The sequence below is a fragment of the Misgurnus anguillicaudatus genome, chromosome 14, assembly GCF_027580225.2.
Source record: "Misgurnus anguillicaudatus chromosome 14, ASM2758022v2, whole genome shotgun sequence".
NCBI lineage: Eukaryota > Metazoa > Chordata > Actinopteri > Cypriniformes > Cobitidae > Misgurnus > Misgurnus anguillicaudatus.
In genome coordinates, this window is record NC_073350.2 from 6,617,330 (window position 1) to 6,631,920 (window position 14,591).

Consider the following 14,591-nt stretch of genomic DNA (forward strand, 5'->3'; position numbering starts at 1 on the left):
ATTTACTAGTTCAGTGTACGTTGGCATTTAGCCACGATTGTGCTTAAATCCCACAGTGTATGTCCGGCTTTAGCGTTACAACCGTGGTGGGCAACGTCGGCCCTGTAATGCTGCAGTCCTGCAGATTTTGTTTCCAACCCTGGTAAAACCTAGTTTTCAGCCGACCCTTTAGACCTTAATTAGCCACAGAGCTACGATAAGAGCTGAGGACAAATTCTGCAGGAATGCGGCACTCCAGGAATGACGTTGCCTACACCTGCGTTAGAATGTTCCAGGACGAACTTTGCGTCAGACACATTAGCACGCCGAACTACCGCAAGAAGCTGCAAACATGAGGGCTTTTTCTAAGGGGGCACACGGATTTGAACCGGGGACCTCTTGATCTGCAGTCAAATGCTCTACCACTGAGCTATGCCCCCGTGAAACCATCACGACGCTGAAGAATTGAAAAAGCTTCACGTGTTATACGTCACAGCAATTAAAGCCATCGTGAGAATGTCCAAGTGAACGTGGGACGACTCTATCTGCTGTTACAGTTTTTCTCAGTCGCTTTGGTGCATTTCTCGCATGACTGTTTACATTTGCACAACAGTTACTTCAACCTCCACAACATTTATGGCGCTTTTCCATTGCATAGTACCCCACGGTTTGGTATAGTTTGTGTCGGGTCAGCTTACTTTTGGGAGCTTTTCCATTAGGTCCAGTACGTGCTACCCGATACTTTTTTCGTACCCGAGCTGATACCAAACATGACGCGAAAACACAGTAGATCACTGATTGGTCTGAAAGAAACGTCACTAACAGCGTCATCGCGTAGCTTTACCTTTAGTGCTAGCTTGCGCTGTCTCGAGCAAACATGTTGTCATCTGTGCTCCGCTATAAGTTTCCAAACTCCCTTTTAGCGATGAAAAACATCCACATGTTGAGAATCAGGAACACCATAACAGTTTTTCCCAGACTTGCAGTTTGTGGCAGAACATTCGCGACAAGCACGTCAGCATTATATATGCTTAAATGCAACTTCAGTGAGGCTCAGCGGAGCGCCTTCAGCTGACGCCACGGGTGTTTGAACAGAAACTGTCATGTGATACAGAGGTAGTGATAAACGCAATGTGCAAACATCTATTTGTGGTGGCCAATTTTAATTTTGTGGCGGACTGAGAAATGAATGTATGGGAATATACAACGACGCTCTCCTCTCACTTGTTGTCACAGCTGTAGGCAGCGCAAGTATAACGACATGCCTATAATCCCTCCCACTGCGAAGTGATACTAAACTCAATGGAAAAGCTAACCACGCCAAAGTGAGGTGAGCTGACCCGACCCAAACTAAACTAAACCGTGGGGTACTATATAATGGAAAAGCGCCATTGGTCATTTGTGCACATCATAGTAGCAGTTTCTCATTCCTTTGAACAAATTGCAAATGCTTTTGGACATGCATCAATTGCTTTCATACAATTCTCTGCTGTTTTAAAACATGATTATTTGCTTATGTCATGTCAGTCAAAATTAACTATACTGGTGAATGCTGAATAGTCATTCCATATAAAACTAATAGTCATCATTTCATTGCTGGAGTCATTACATAGAAAAATGTTGAACTAGTTGTCAAAATAATTTTTTTAATCCTTTTTTTCCCTGAAAATGTCTTCTAAATTGAACAATTTCTGAAATTATGTGGCCAGACAGAGAGTCTGGATGTGCAAGAATGATTACAGTACTATGTCTGTTGTATGTTCAGTTCCAATATGTACTGCAATATTGTTTACAGTTGTGCACAGCTCTACCCAAAGGGAGTTTTTGTTTGTTGTAAATAAGGGTGTATTTTTTTCTTTTGCAATATGCACAATGCTATGAACAAATTAGAATTGCAAAGAGCATATGCAGTAAAAATGTGAAACATACATATTCAGTGTCTTGTACTCAGTTACCTCACTAAAACAGTAATGTGTAACTTTACTGTATTTTTCAAATAGCTGTGCAAATACAGTTTTTCTCAGTCGCTTTGGTGCATTTCTCACATCACTATTTACATTTGCACAACAGTTAGTTCAACCTACATAACATTTAGTCTTTTGTACACATCATAGTAGGAGTTTCTCATTCCTTCGAACAAATTGCAAATGCTTTTGGACATGCATCAATTGCTTTCATACAATTCTCTGCTGTTTTATAACATTATCATCTGCTTATGTCATGTCAGTCAAAATTAACTATACTGGTGAATGCTGAATAGTCATTCCATATAAAACTAATAGTCCTCATTTCATTGCTTGAGTCATTAACGTCCAGCAAGGTTGTATTTCAAAGGCGGCACAAGCGCATAACAACAAACAACGCGGATGGGATTCAAACCTACGAGTGCAGAGCACAATGGATTAGCAGTGCATCGACTGTCCTCGGAACCGCTACCTTTGGGCATTTCCCAAATCCTAACCGACCAGCAAGTACATAGCAGCTTGTGTCAAGTTGATTCAACTGGTGAGGTAATGAAACGCTATCTTTTAGAAAGCGTTCATATCAGCCTAACGGAAGGTAAAGGCATTAAGAGAACTGTGGATTAGCAATCCATCGCCTTAGACATGTTTGGAAATCATAAAAAGGACTGACCTTTAAATGATAGGGTCTTTTTTTCCTCAAAAATCTCTCATGCCTCCTATGGTCTGATAACGCTTGCAGACAAAGATGGGATTTCTTTATCATGATCTGTTCATTACTCGCCGGTCTGCGGACAGAGTAAATGTTACTAGAATGCCACAAATGAGCAGGAGCCTGCTTCAGTGAACAGAGAAGCAGTGTTACTAAGCTCAAGTAAGTGTAGGTTTGTCTGTGTAACATGACGAACTGACTCTCGAGTTGCACGAGATAAAGCACATATGACAAAAACGTGACCCTCCCTGTGAAAAGCCAGCTAAATCATTTTTTATTATTTGCTTATTCCTCCATAAAATCATCACACGTGATGTAAAGAAAACTGTAAAAATGCAACCTTGATATCTTTAACGTTGACTCCCTCATCAAAGCTTGAAATGAATGTGACACCAAAGATTGGGATGAAACTGTGATTCCCCTAATCTCGTTACGAACAACACCAACACAAGCGGACATCTTTCTTTTACAATGACCTTGTAAGTCTCTTAAGAGACTAGCAAAAATTGCCAAAGCTGACTGTATTTCAAGTCATCCTGGCGGGGTATTGGGTAAAGTTTTCAACCAGCAATGATCACGCTTTGGATAAACCTCATAGGCTATGATATTGCCTCGGCAAAAAAATGACAGCAAAGGTCACAACCTCTCCTGTGCACATTCCTGGACGCTGGCCGATATAGTGGTAATCAAGCTTTCAACTGAGATTAGACTTCAGGTACAAATTTTAGAGCATGTTTTTTGTTTTGTCGAAAGTATATTAAGGAAAGGGTAAACATTGCAGAGGGCAATAAGGCAAGTGGGAATTGTTGACTTGAACCCTTAGAATATAATCAGTTATGGCTCGGAGAGTTTATTTCATTATTTAAAGATAACAGGATTAAGAGAATCTAGGTTTTTTCGTGGGGGAAAACTCTGCTTCACACTCCAACACAGTGGATGGCGATAATGCACCTTAAAGTTGGTGCTACCCGCCATTAAACAGAGAAGAAGAAGAAAAAGAAGACGAAGAAGGTACTGCTTTGCTGTATGTTGTGCCTTTTCGGCAGGTAAGAGATCTTCACGAGAAGTTTATTTATTATTCGCTTTCTATAAAGAAAAGCATAAGTGCAAAAACATGTTTATATTAATTAAGGACAACAATCTGGGGCAGGGAATTATGGGAATTGTGAAAAGAAAGGGGTGGGGCCTTAATCCTTAACCTCTCAGAACATGGCTCAGGTTAGGATCAACTCGATTAGCCACAATGCACATCCGTTCTAAACAAAGACCTGTTCCAGCTCTTCTTTGGCCTCATGTTGTGCATGCTGTATATGGTCAAAATGACAATGAAAGCTGCATCACTCCACAACAGGGCTGCTTGTTTAACACACACAGGAGAAATGTCACGGAGTGACTTCTTAGAGCGGAACTAAAGGTGAGAGGAAAGGTTCCGCCCGGACCAAATAACGCAAACACTCGTCACTTCCGGGTAACCCCCGTCAACCCAAATCAGGCTGAATTCGCGACAGGTGTGGAGAATGACGTGGCGATCGTGGACTGGGCGTCTCCGTGGATGAAAAGGGTACAAAAGGAGCAGTGGATATGTAGGAGTCACGCATGTTTTGGGGAAGAAGCATCCGGTGAGTGACCTGTGGAGAGAGAAGGAGGATTATTGATACAGGCTGTGAGTAAAACGGATTTTGATGTTTGTTATTACCTCTGACCCATGCATTGATGTTGCAAAGTCTAGCGGTTGTCTAGCAGCCCCACTGTATATGTGGAGATCAGTGGAGGAGCTGGAGTGGCAGAGTTGAACCACTGTGGTCTTGCGGGCCAACCCGACTGGTCGAATATTGTGTGTAACAGTGAACTCAAGTTTTCCCTCAGGACGGACCTCAACCCGGCGCAGAGTACGGACCCTATTATATCACTGGAGTGGAGTGCAGTGGGTGAGCTTTTCCTTGATGTGTGTGCACTTGAAGCTTTGCAGTGTTGTGCCGTCTCTTTTGTTGTCTGTTCTCGCCCCAGGTCCAGGGAGCACCTGCTGGAATGAGCGTGAGCTGCCACCACAATAAATCGTCAAATCCTACGACCGCCCGCTACCACCTTGGCCTGGAGAAAACGGAGGTGTGTGGGTTCATCGATTGAGGTATTGTACAGAGTTTGTGTGGAAAACTATAACGATGAGCGATACTTACCTTTACCCAGAGCTAAAGCTAACTCACCCTGTACGTTCTGAAACCCTAGAGTGGAAGATTATAACGACGAGCGATACGTACCTGTACCCAGAGCTAAAGCTAACTCACCTTGTATGTTCTGAAAGCCTAGAGTGGGAAACTATAACGACGATCGATACTTACCTGTATCCAAAGCCAGAGTCAACTTACCTTGCGTCGTCTGAAGACCTAGAGTGGAGAAACGTAACGTCCATCATTACTTACCTGTACCCCGAAACTAAGTTAACATACCTTGTGTCGTCGGAAGGCCTAGAGTGGAGAAGTACAACTCTAACTGTGACTTACCTGTATCTAGAGTCAAAGCTAACTCATCTTGTGTACCTCGAAGGCTTAACGTGGAAGGATAGCTACTTCAACCGATACTCACCAGAACCCGAGTTGGAGAGCGCGGCTGCTGGAGACGGGCCCGAGGAACTTAAGTACACATCGGACCCAGGTAGTTGTTGTTCATCTTCCCCCTAAATCTCATAGTGTGTTTATTCTGCCTTCAGGAAGAAGAAAAGGGCGCCACGAGAGCAACAACAAAACCCCAGGAGGTGTGACAGGGACGAAGGAGCTCCGTCCTGTCCTTTCCCTGTAGGCACTTACTCTTGCTGGCTGGTCTTCCCCTCCCCCCTTCTCAGGACCCCCGTCTCTCCCTGAAGGAGAGAGAGAGACAATATTTTAGATTTCCCTTTCCCTTTCCCCAAATTTATTTTAAATAATTTAAATAAAGTTGTTTAAATTTTACTTATCTCTTTCGTGTGTCTGGTCATTGGGGTGCTTTTGGGACCTCCTCGAGGTGGAACCTAGGAAGGGGCGTGACTCACAAAGTCTGTGGTCCGCTCCGACCTGTGACAGAAACAACAAAAGGCTGCTTAGTTTTCCCTTTTCATATCCCATGGTAACAACTTGAGCTGCAGAAATACAGCACGTCGTGAGCTGGAACGTCCAACAAGAGACCGTCCAGGGAACAAACGCTACTAGTCGGCAGGGTTTGAATGTGCGTGGGGAGACCCCAACAGCTTTCGAGTCAATCGCCTTAATCACGCAGTCACGACTACGATGAGTCGTTCGGGCAAACCGTCTGGGCTTGGTGTGTACTGAAAAAGGACTTGTAAGAAGAGGTTACGTTTTTACATAGTGTATGGACCAGCCGGTCACAAAAGGGACAGCAACGGAGTCAGCCATGCATCTTCCTGAACGGACTGCCGTGACTGGATTCAAACCGGGGTTGCTGCGGCAACAACGCAGAGTACTAACCACTATACAATCACGGCATGCCACCAGGCTCCGCCAGAACCCCGCCTGCAGGTCTGCCGGAAGATGCTTGGCATTGATTTTCCGAGGTCTCAATCAACTTTTTTGTTTACGTTCATTTGCAATCCGCCTCTCAAAGTCCAATCCATCAACGAGTCCAAAAGCTGACCCTAAAGCCAAAGGGAGATGTCCGGAGACGTAGTCGGCAGGATTCAGACCTGTGCGAGGGAGACCCCAATGGATTTTTAGTCCATCGCCTTAACCACTCAGCCACGACTATATGCAGACAGGTGATATGTTTTACTCTCTCCGTTTCCAACGAAATGGAGCTCTTCATACAGCGGCACAAAATGGAACCGAGGCTTTTGCGAGAGCACTCATCGCCCAAACAGGGACTTGAAACTGGACCCTCAGATTAAAGGCTGATGCTCTACCAACTGAGCTACCCAGGCTCAGGTTTACAGTTTTTCTGAATTGCTAAAACACTAAACCCCAATCTCTGAACCAAATTCATAGTGGCCTAAACCCATTTGTCAAATTATGCACTCTTTTTTAAAAACACTAAACACAAATTTCTCACTAAAACACACATTTCACACTGCAATGAATTTGTTTTATAAATCCTAAACACAGGCAGGCAAAAGTTGAACACAACTACAACACCGTTATCAATGAGTAAACACAACAACTCAAAATTCTACACACTTTTATCTAATGGTATTTGGGCAGGTGGCACATATATTGGCCATTTAGCTCGTGTAGTGTCATTTTGAATGGTAGTGTTTTGAAAAGGCAAACATGTGACTTTTTGTCAGATTGTTGTGTCTTGTTCAGAGAACCGTGTTCAGTGCATTTAAAAAGTGCCATTGTGAATTCCAAAATGTGTGTAAAGCAGAAAATGTGTTTAGACTTTTGGAGACTTGAGAAGAGGTGTTGCTCTCTGTGTGTCAGTTTAAATAGTTGTGCTGTTCTTGTCATTTTAGTGTGTTAGCAATTGGAAAAAACTGTAAAATAGATGCATTTGTTTAAAGCAAAGCATTTATTTACTTACCAGGCTGCAGGTGAAGCAGCTCTTTGTCCCTTCTAACGTCTCATAATTAGTCCTTATTTATGTCTAAGAGACTCAATAATAATCTTTTACATTCAATCCTTTAATCTTTCATATTTAAAAACGTTTTTGTGCTGCTGTGCATTCATGTGTGTGTGATAAGCAAACCCGCGTTGTCCTCCCGTTTATAGGCGCATATTACTAATGCGCTTTTTAAATAACAAAAAAAACATATTGCGCCATTGACTTCAGACTTTAGAGCAGGTTTTTGTTGGTCAATGGCGTAGTCTATTTTATTGGCCTCAAAATAGCAACGCGCCAACAATGCGCCTGAACACACCTTGTTTTTAGACCAGAACGCCCATGGGCGCAAAAGGGGGCACAAATGCATTTGCTATTTAAACAACGCGGCGCTAAACGTGAAAATTATAATTGCGCAGGGTGGAAACTAGCAAATGACACTTGCGTCGCACATTGCACTGCATTGCGCCGGGTGTAAGATAGAGCCCTTAGTGTTTCCACCTTGTTAATTGTTTGTTTTTTGAGCCTAAGCTGTACTGACTTGAGTGAACAGTATTGAATGCTAGTGCTTTCCATATGACCACATGGTGTAAGCACTGAGAAATGTAAGGATTTGTGTGTATAGTTTTGAAGTAACAGTTCACCAAATCTGACTCATGTGTTAAAGCAGGGGAGTAGTGTTTAGTAGTTCAGCAAAATTATTGCCAAATATGGCCTTATGGTTTTGAAATTTTAGTTCAAAAGCCTGGTTATAGTGTTTTAGCAATTGAGAAAAACTGTAATACTCCTTTGATAACTGATATTGTAACCCTGTGTGATATCTTGTTTACACCAACCGCGTTCCAGGCGTCAAAATCGCGTCTACCACGCCTAGTTTGCCGCTTGAACACTTTGAATGCATTGTGCATGTAGAGCGGAGTAGACGCGCGGAAAAAGCAAGCATTTGATGCGCGTCAGAGGCAAAATCCGCTTCTTGTGGGAGGGGCAAGTGCTCTGCGGTTGACTGTTTGCAAGATGACTTAGGGCCGATTCACACCGGCTGCGTAGCGTATCTGTTGTGTGTCAGTTGCGTGGCGGCTGCGTCGCGTTTTCTGTGTCTGTACATACCTGAAGCGTGCCTGACGCGGCGCTGACGCGCTGCTGTTGCTGTAGGTGACATATATTTTGCCTGGAAACGCTTCCAAGACGCTTGCGTGTGGCGTGAAAAATAGGCGTCAGTCCTATTCCTAGCATGCATGCGTTTTCTGAGACGTGCAGGCGGTGTGAAATGTCAAACCTGCTAACATGGGAGCCTAAATAAAAACGGCCACGCAGCCGGTGTGAATCGGCCCTTATGTTGAGCATTTACCGGTTTGTATTTGGTAACCTTACTATAGGGGGAAAATAAACGGCGTGGGTGGATAAACTTCACGTGACTCAAAAGTAAAATGTGTATTATAACTTACCAGGTTGCCCGATGTCCTCACTGACACTCTTCCAAGCGAGGTCATTTTTATTCCTGTCTCTATAGAAATAAGAACTTGTGTCGTATAGCTCCGGGCAGGGTCCGAAATTAACTTTTTGGCTCACCTGCCAAGGGGACTGGTAGATGAAAAAATCCACCAGCCAAACACATTTTTTACCGACCAGAATAATAAACAGCCTTTTTTTGTCACATGTATATTAATTTAATTTGCTGTATTCATGGCAGGGCTCGCAAAATTTCAAAATCCCTGGTAGCCCTTCGGGCAGGCACTCTTCAGTTTTTGGTAGCCCGAAATGAATGCAAGTAGCCCGAATAAAAAATACAGTACTTTTAATGTAGAATATTAAGAAAAAAACATATATCAAAACACAAATAACACATATCAAATTTCAGTACATATCAATCATCAGTACAAATATTAACTGAAGTCACAGATAAGAAAATGCTACTTGACTTTGTGGGCATAGCACAGGCTTATTCATTTAGTTTTACCACAGGCCAAATTTTGCCAATACAAAGCCAATAGGGCCTCTAACCACAATGTTTAATCTGCTTTTCTTGTTGTTGTTTTGATGCTGTTGTTTTTTTAACAAACAAAAAGACTGGATTTCCATGTAAACCAAGTTTTCCTGCTCATCCCCACACCAGATATACTCACCATTTAAAAGTGGTTTAGTGGGTCACAAAACTCACAGTTTGAATCATCCAGTTACAGATTGGATCATTTTTTCGATCAGAAAATCAGGGGCTACTGTCGCTTTAAGAGTCACTCTCTTTACTGCCCGTACAATCTATACTTTAAAGCTTGCTGCGAGAGATTTAATTTTCTTACGTGAGGATAGTAATGACTGACAGGACGAAGTTGGAGGATTGGCCCAACAAATCCATGACAAATCATGACGGATTGCTTCCTGTACTGCGTCTTTTCGCGCAATCGCGAAAGTGAAAGTAAAACTCGAGCGCAGGCTCAAACGTAACTTAAATACCCAATGCCTGAATTTCATACACCATTATTACCCATCCAAACCTGTGAAAGAATGCATAAGCATTTAAATATATTTTTTCCTCCCTATAAGTCAAGATAGCCCGACGGGCAGGGCGGGGATGCATTTTGATAGCTAATATGCAGCAGATAGCTGTAGACCGCAAGTTACCTGCAGTACTAGCTAGCAACAGACCGTCTCTAGTGCGAGACTTGGAGCGTAGAGACGTTCTGTGGCTAGCTCACCTCGTTCCCAGATTAGTTACTGTCAAACACATTTTGGTATGAAAATCACCCGCCAGTGTGGCGGGTAGCCTTTTGAATTTAGTCGCCAAATGGAAAATCTACCCGCATTTGGCGCTTGGCTGGTGTTAATTTCGGACCCTGGCTCCGGGTGACTGCTCACGGACAATATCAAGTGTTCCTTCAGGTTGAATGAGTGACTCCGGGCGGGGCTGCCTCCACAGCAGTAAGCAGGCTCCTGATTGGTTAACGCAGCGCAACTGGCTTTTTAAGGGGATGAGAGCTGAGACTCTCATTGGTTTATTGCACGTTACGCCCAAAATACTCCCATTACTCATTAAAAAAAGAAACCAACCCTTTTCGACCATGCGCTTGGCGCACAAACCATTTTTCCCGTCGTTAAAGGTGGAAAAGAGGATGTTTGTTTAATACATTTTTGCAATATTACCTGAAACTGTCTTTACTAAATGATAAAAGACTATTTATTAGGCGCACTGACAGTAATAAAATTAATATATGTCATCTGTGCATAAGGTAGGGCCTTATAAACATCAGCCAATCGTTGATGCAATCATCGCAATCGTCATTGGCCCTCTGGCTTGTCAATCACTGCCATTACGTTTCTTGTGAGAGACGTGCGCGCTTCAGTAACGTTACACGAGTGACGCATGCGCATAGCGCATGAAACTCCGTCTTAAGTTTCGGTTTGTTTTCATTTTCGCTCCTGCTTTCCTCCTCGAATCTGCACCATGGAAGAAAAGAAACCCGAAGGAGGACGCAAAAGAAAGAGTTTTTAAGTCGCTGAGAAGAGGAGAAAATTGTCAGAAGAATGTTATCTAACCAGAGTCGTGATTGGAGAAACATTTAAACGCGGGAGAGCAATGAAGGAACAGAGAGGTGTCAGACGCGCAGGTCGCAAAAATTCTCTTCGACAGGTAACAGTGATTATTCTTTCTTTGTGGAATAATTATTGTTGTACTGTTATTCAGGTATATCGACGTTGTTCTTGTACTGTAGTTGTAAGTGACCAGTCTGCTACACGCTAGTTGAAATGGGAGTAGCGTCGACTTATCTAACTTTACGTCTTATGTGTTTATTATCATATCTTTTCACAAAATGAATCCACTGACGCGACACAGCATATGCCAGTGGTAAACAAACACTCGTGTTCAAATACTCGTGCACGAGTTATGGAAGGCGTTTCCTAGATATGAGCTGTGAAGGAGGGAGGCTGTTCTTGCGCATGCGCTTATTTAAAAAACTCAGTAACGGTCTTTGGATTCTCAGTCGGCGGAAATATCCTCTTTTGCGCCTTTAAATTAGCAAAAGTGGATTCTGACACGCCCATTTAGACGTTGCGCTGTGCGCTTTAGACAATGCGCTTAGATCGTTAAAATAGGGCCCTTTGTGTCATAATTTTCTTTGGAATATGCAGACATGTCGACCAAATCTGCTTAAACTGCACGTCTATCCCGTAAACATTTACTCTTTTTTTTATTTTATTTTAGATGCGGCGGTCTATGTAATGTGTAGGCATCCTGTGAGGAGAGCCATTCTGGAACCTCCTTATCATTTAGTCGAACATCATGATCTTTTAAAACAGTCTGTTTTAAGCGATTTTTACCACCTGAAGACCCTGGGTTAGAGAGTGTTTAATAAACCTTGTTCATGAGTTCTGCTGACATAATGTCGCTTCATCAAGTAATGCGTGAGAGTTAGGTAAATACACTTTTAGTCTTTTTTACTTTCATGCAGCAACGATAATACTGAATATATATGCCATTACAGGTTTTTTAAATACCATAAAAAGTGTATGTCACAGGCTGATTTAGTAGTTTTCTTTTTTTTGCCTTGAATCATTTGAGACATTAGGGCTTTATTGTGTGCAGTGTGCTGTGTGATGGTTATTGTGTGCATTAAAATATAGGCAATTTGAATTGTAGTGGGTATTTACTGTACATTAAATTTATAGTGTTACTTTTTTAAAACTGCCCTATTTAACTCTTAGAGATTCATTTATGGACAAACCTGGCAACTTGTTTCCTGTTTTATTATTTTGCCCATATTTGGTCTGTGCTTCCTCCCCTGTTAATTTGACCTAATTTTGTTTATTGGAACTCATTGTTAAGCTCCACCTTTTTGCCCATATTTGGTCTGTGCTTCCTCCCCTGTTAATTTGACCTAATTTTCTTTATTAGGACTTATTATTATGCTCCACCTTTTTGCCCATATTTGGACTGTGCTTCCTGTCTTTGATGAATTGTTTTATTGTCTCTGCCTTGCTGCTGATGATTACAATTAGCAACCAATTGCCAAACAGCTGGACATGCTTAAGTGAAAGGGTATAAAAAACTGTTTCTTTGGGAGAGGACGCTGGTTTTTTTTTTTGAGGGTGACTTAGATGTTTGCTGCCATGGTGTAATACACTCTCCTGCCTTGCAAAGGAAGTATGGGTTCCCAGGACGTTTGCTGAACAACGGTGCACTGCTCTGGATTTCCTCAACGCTCTCTAATGTTGCCTGAAGGGCCCCCCAGCAGTACCTACCTGGTAGTTCCAGCGGCTGGCGTCGTCCTGAAGACTGTGATTTTCCTCCGACCTCCCTCAACGCTCTCTAATGTTGCCTGAAGGGCCGTAAATATATTTGTTACTGCACTGTGAATGTGTCCATTTACTATTTGTGGTGTTGGTGTTTATGGTGGTCGCTTGTTTCCAGTCCCAGCAATACCTATCTGGTAGTTCCAGCGGGTGGCGTTGTTCTGAAGACTGTGGTTATCCTCAAACCTCTCTCAACGCTCGCTATGGTTGCCCGAAGCCTCTGCAATACCTTTCCTGTGGTCCCAGTGGCGGCTTTGTCCTGAAGACAGTGGTTACCCTCTAACTTCCCTCAACGCTCGCTAATGTCGCCTGAAGGGCTGTAACTATATTTTGTCGTACTACAGTGCAAGTGTGACCTCTGCTGTTTGTGGTGCTGGTGGTTATTCTTGGTGCTCTCTTCTAGCCTCTGGATTGTCCCGTTGGTGATCTTGGCCAAGTGCTGCTGCGAGCCCGCCTTGGCTACCCGGAGTCTTCCTCAACGCCTGCAGTTTGCTGCTTAAAGTACCGTCACTTTCTCGGGTGGGGTCTGACGACTGCCGTGACGTTCTGGACGTATTTGCTCGATTATTTGGAAGGAAAGACAGCTGGGCGGACTTCCGAGGAGCCACCGAACCTTAACCCCGCCCCCATTTGCTATAAAGACTTTATTTTAGTGGACTTTACCCTCCATAATAGTGTTTCCTATTTAATGCTTTCTAGCCTATTAGTAAAGTATTTTTTTGCATTTATACACTGACTGTCTGTTTTGTTTCCGTGGCTGGGACCTGAGTCATTTTATTGTCACTAGGTGACATGTATACATGAATCAATTATTTTATCAAGCGTATTCAACACCTGTTTCAACAACTTTATACACAGAGGTGGGTAGTGACGAATTACATAAATTTTTTGGGTAACTAGTACTTTTAGAGTAAGGATGGGTACTTTTTACTCTTACTCAAGTATATTTCTAGTGAAAAAACTGTACTTTTACTTCGCTACATTTGGCGGCGTTACTGCGCTACTGTCAAATGGTAATAATTAATGAATAACAGTGGCGGAGCCAGAGGGCTATTTGGGGTTGCAATTGCCTCCCCAGACGAAGTCCTTGCCACCCCTGTTGCCACCCCGCTGAAAACATTACACTGTTTGATTTTTACGTGAATGCATCCAGCACGCACAAGCGTGCAGAGTGCTGTTGCTGCTACATGTCACGGAGTGACTCGGTAGGGCGGAACCAAAGTGAGAGAAGAGGTTCCGCCCGGGCCGGATTTCACAAACACCGACACTTCCAGGTTTCCCCGGGAATCCCCAAAATTACACAGAATCGATCACAGCTGTGTAAACAACGTGGCGAGTGTTGATTGGGTGAGTCATCCCAGGAAGAGTGGTATAAAAAGGAGAGTGAAGATACAGGAAGTGCGCTGTTGTATTGGGAAGAACGCCGCGGGTGCATGCTGGGTTATGATACGAGTGTGGGAAAAGGCACTGTTTGGAGTTGTCTCGGAGATCTGTTGAGAGAGAGAGAGTCAAAATCCAACTGAGGGTGAGAAAGGAACTTATTGAAGCGAGTCGATATATTCATTGTTGTCTGTGTTTAAAAGAAGGTCTGGGCGAGTCACACTGGTGGAGTTGGATGCATGGTGGATTCCCTGGAGGAAAAGGAACAAGAGGACAGATCGATTAACGATATAAAAGTCGTGAGTACCATTTAGCAACAAGCCTGTGATTTATTGACATAACCAAGGAAAAATGTTACCTGTTCATAGCGGCCCCACCGTGTGTGTGTGTGACGAGTGGGTGAGCCGGAGTACGTGAACTGTACTGACGCTGTGTGGTGAAGCTGCTACTATCTGGTTCGAACATCGCTTGGCGTAGCGATTCAGACCCCCCCCCCCCCAGAGCCGGTCTAGCCAGGAGAGGAGTATGGACTCTAAATATTCACTGGAGTGTGTGCTGTGCAGCGTGTGAGTGACTTATTTGATGTGAGTACACCTGAAGCTTTTGCAGTGTTGTGCCGTGTCCTTGTTGTCTGTACTAACCCCAGGAAGGATCAGGCCTCTGTGGAGACCAACGGGAGCTGCCGAGACGGTGGACGTCGAAACCTAATAACTACGCGACACGACCATAGCCAGCAGGAGTCCAACGGA

The 14,591-nt window shown here is 43.4% G+C and overlaps 1 long non-coding RNA gene and 2 other non-coding genes across 3 annotated transcripts; 1 reads left to right on the plus strand and 2 right to left on the minus strand.

Annotated features, from left to right (window-relative positions):
- Positions 1-347: 347 nt before the first annotated feature.
- On the minus strand, positions 348-419 carry trnac-gca (transfer RNA cysteine (anticodon GCA)). Its single transcript has one exon. It is a non-coding gene; the product is annotated as a tRNA-Cys (tRNA).
- A 2,717-nt stretch (positions 420-3,136) lies between these two features.
- On the minus strand, positions 3,137-3,277 carry LOC129428299 (U4 spliceosomal RNA). Its single transcript, XR_008638939.2, has one exon. It is a non-coding gene; the product is annotated as a U4 spliceosomal RNA (small nuclear RNA).
- Positions 3,278-10,947: 7,670 nt separating this feature from the next.
- LOC129428221 (uncharacterized) lies at positions 10,948-13,190 on the plus strand. Its single transcript, XR_008638880.2, has 2 exons — positions 10,948-12,781; positions 12,866-13,190. It is a non-coding gene; the product is annotated as an uncharacterized lncRNA (long non-coding RNA).
- Positions 13,191-14,591: the final 1,401 nt, after the last annotated feature.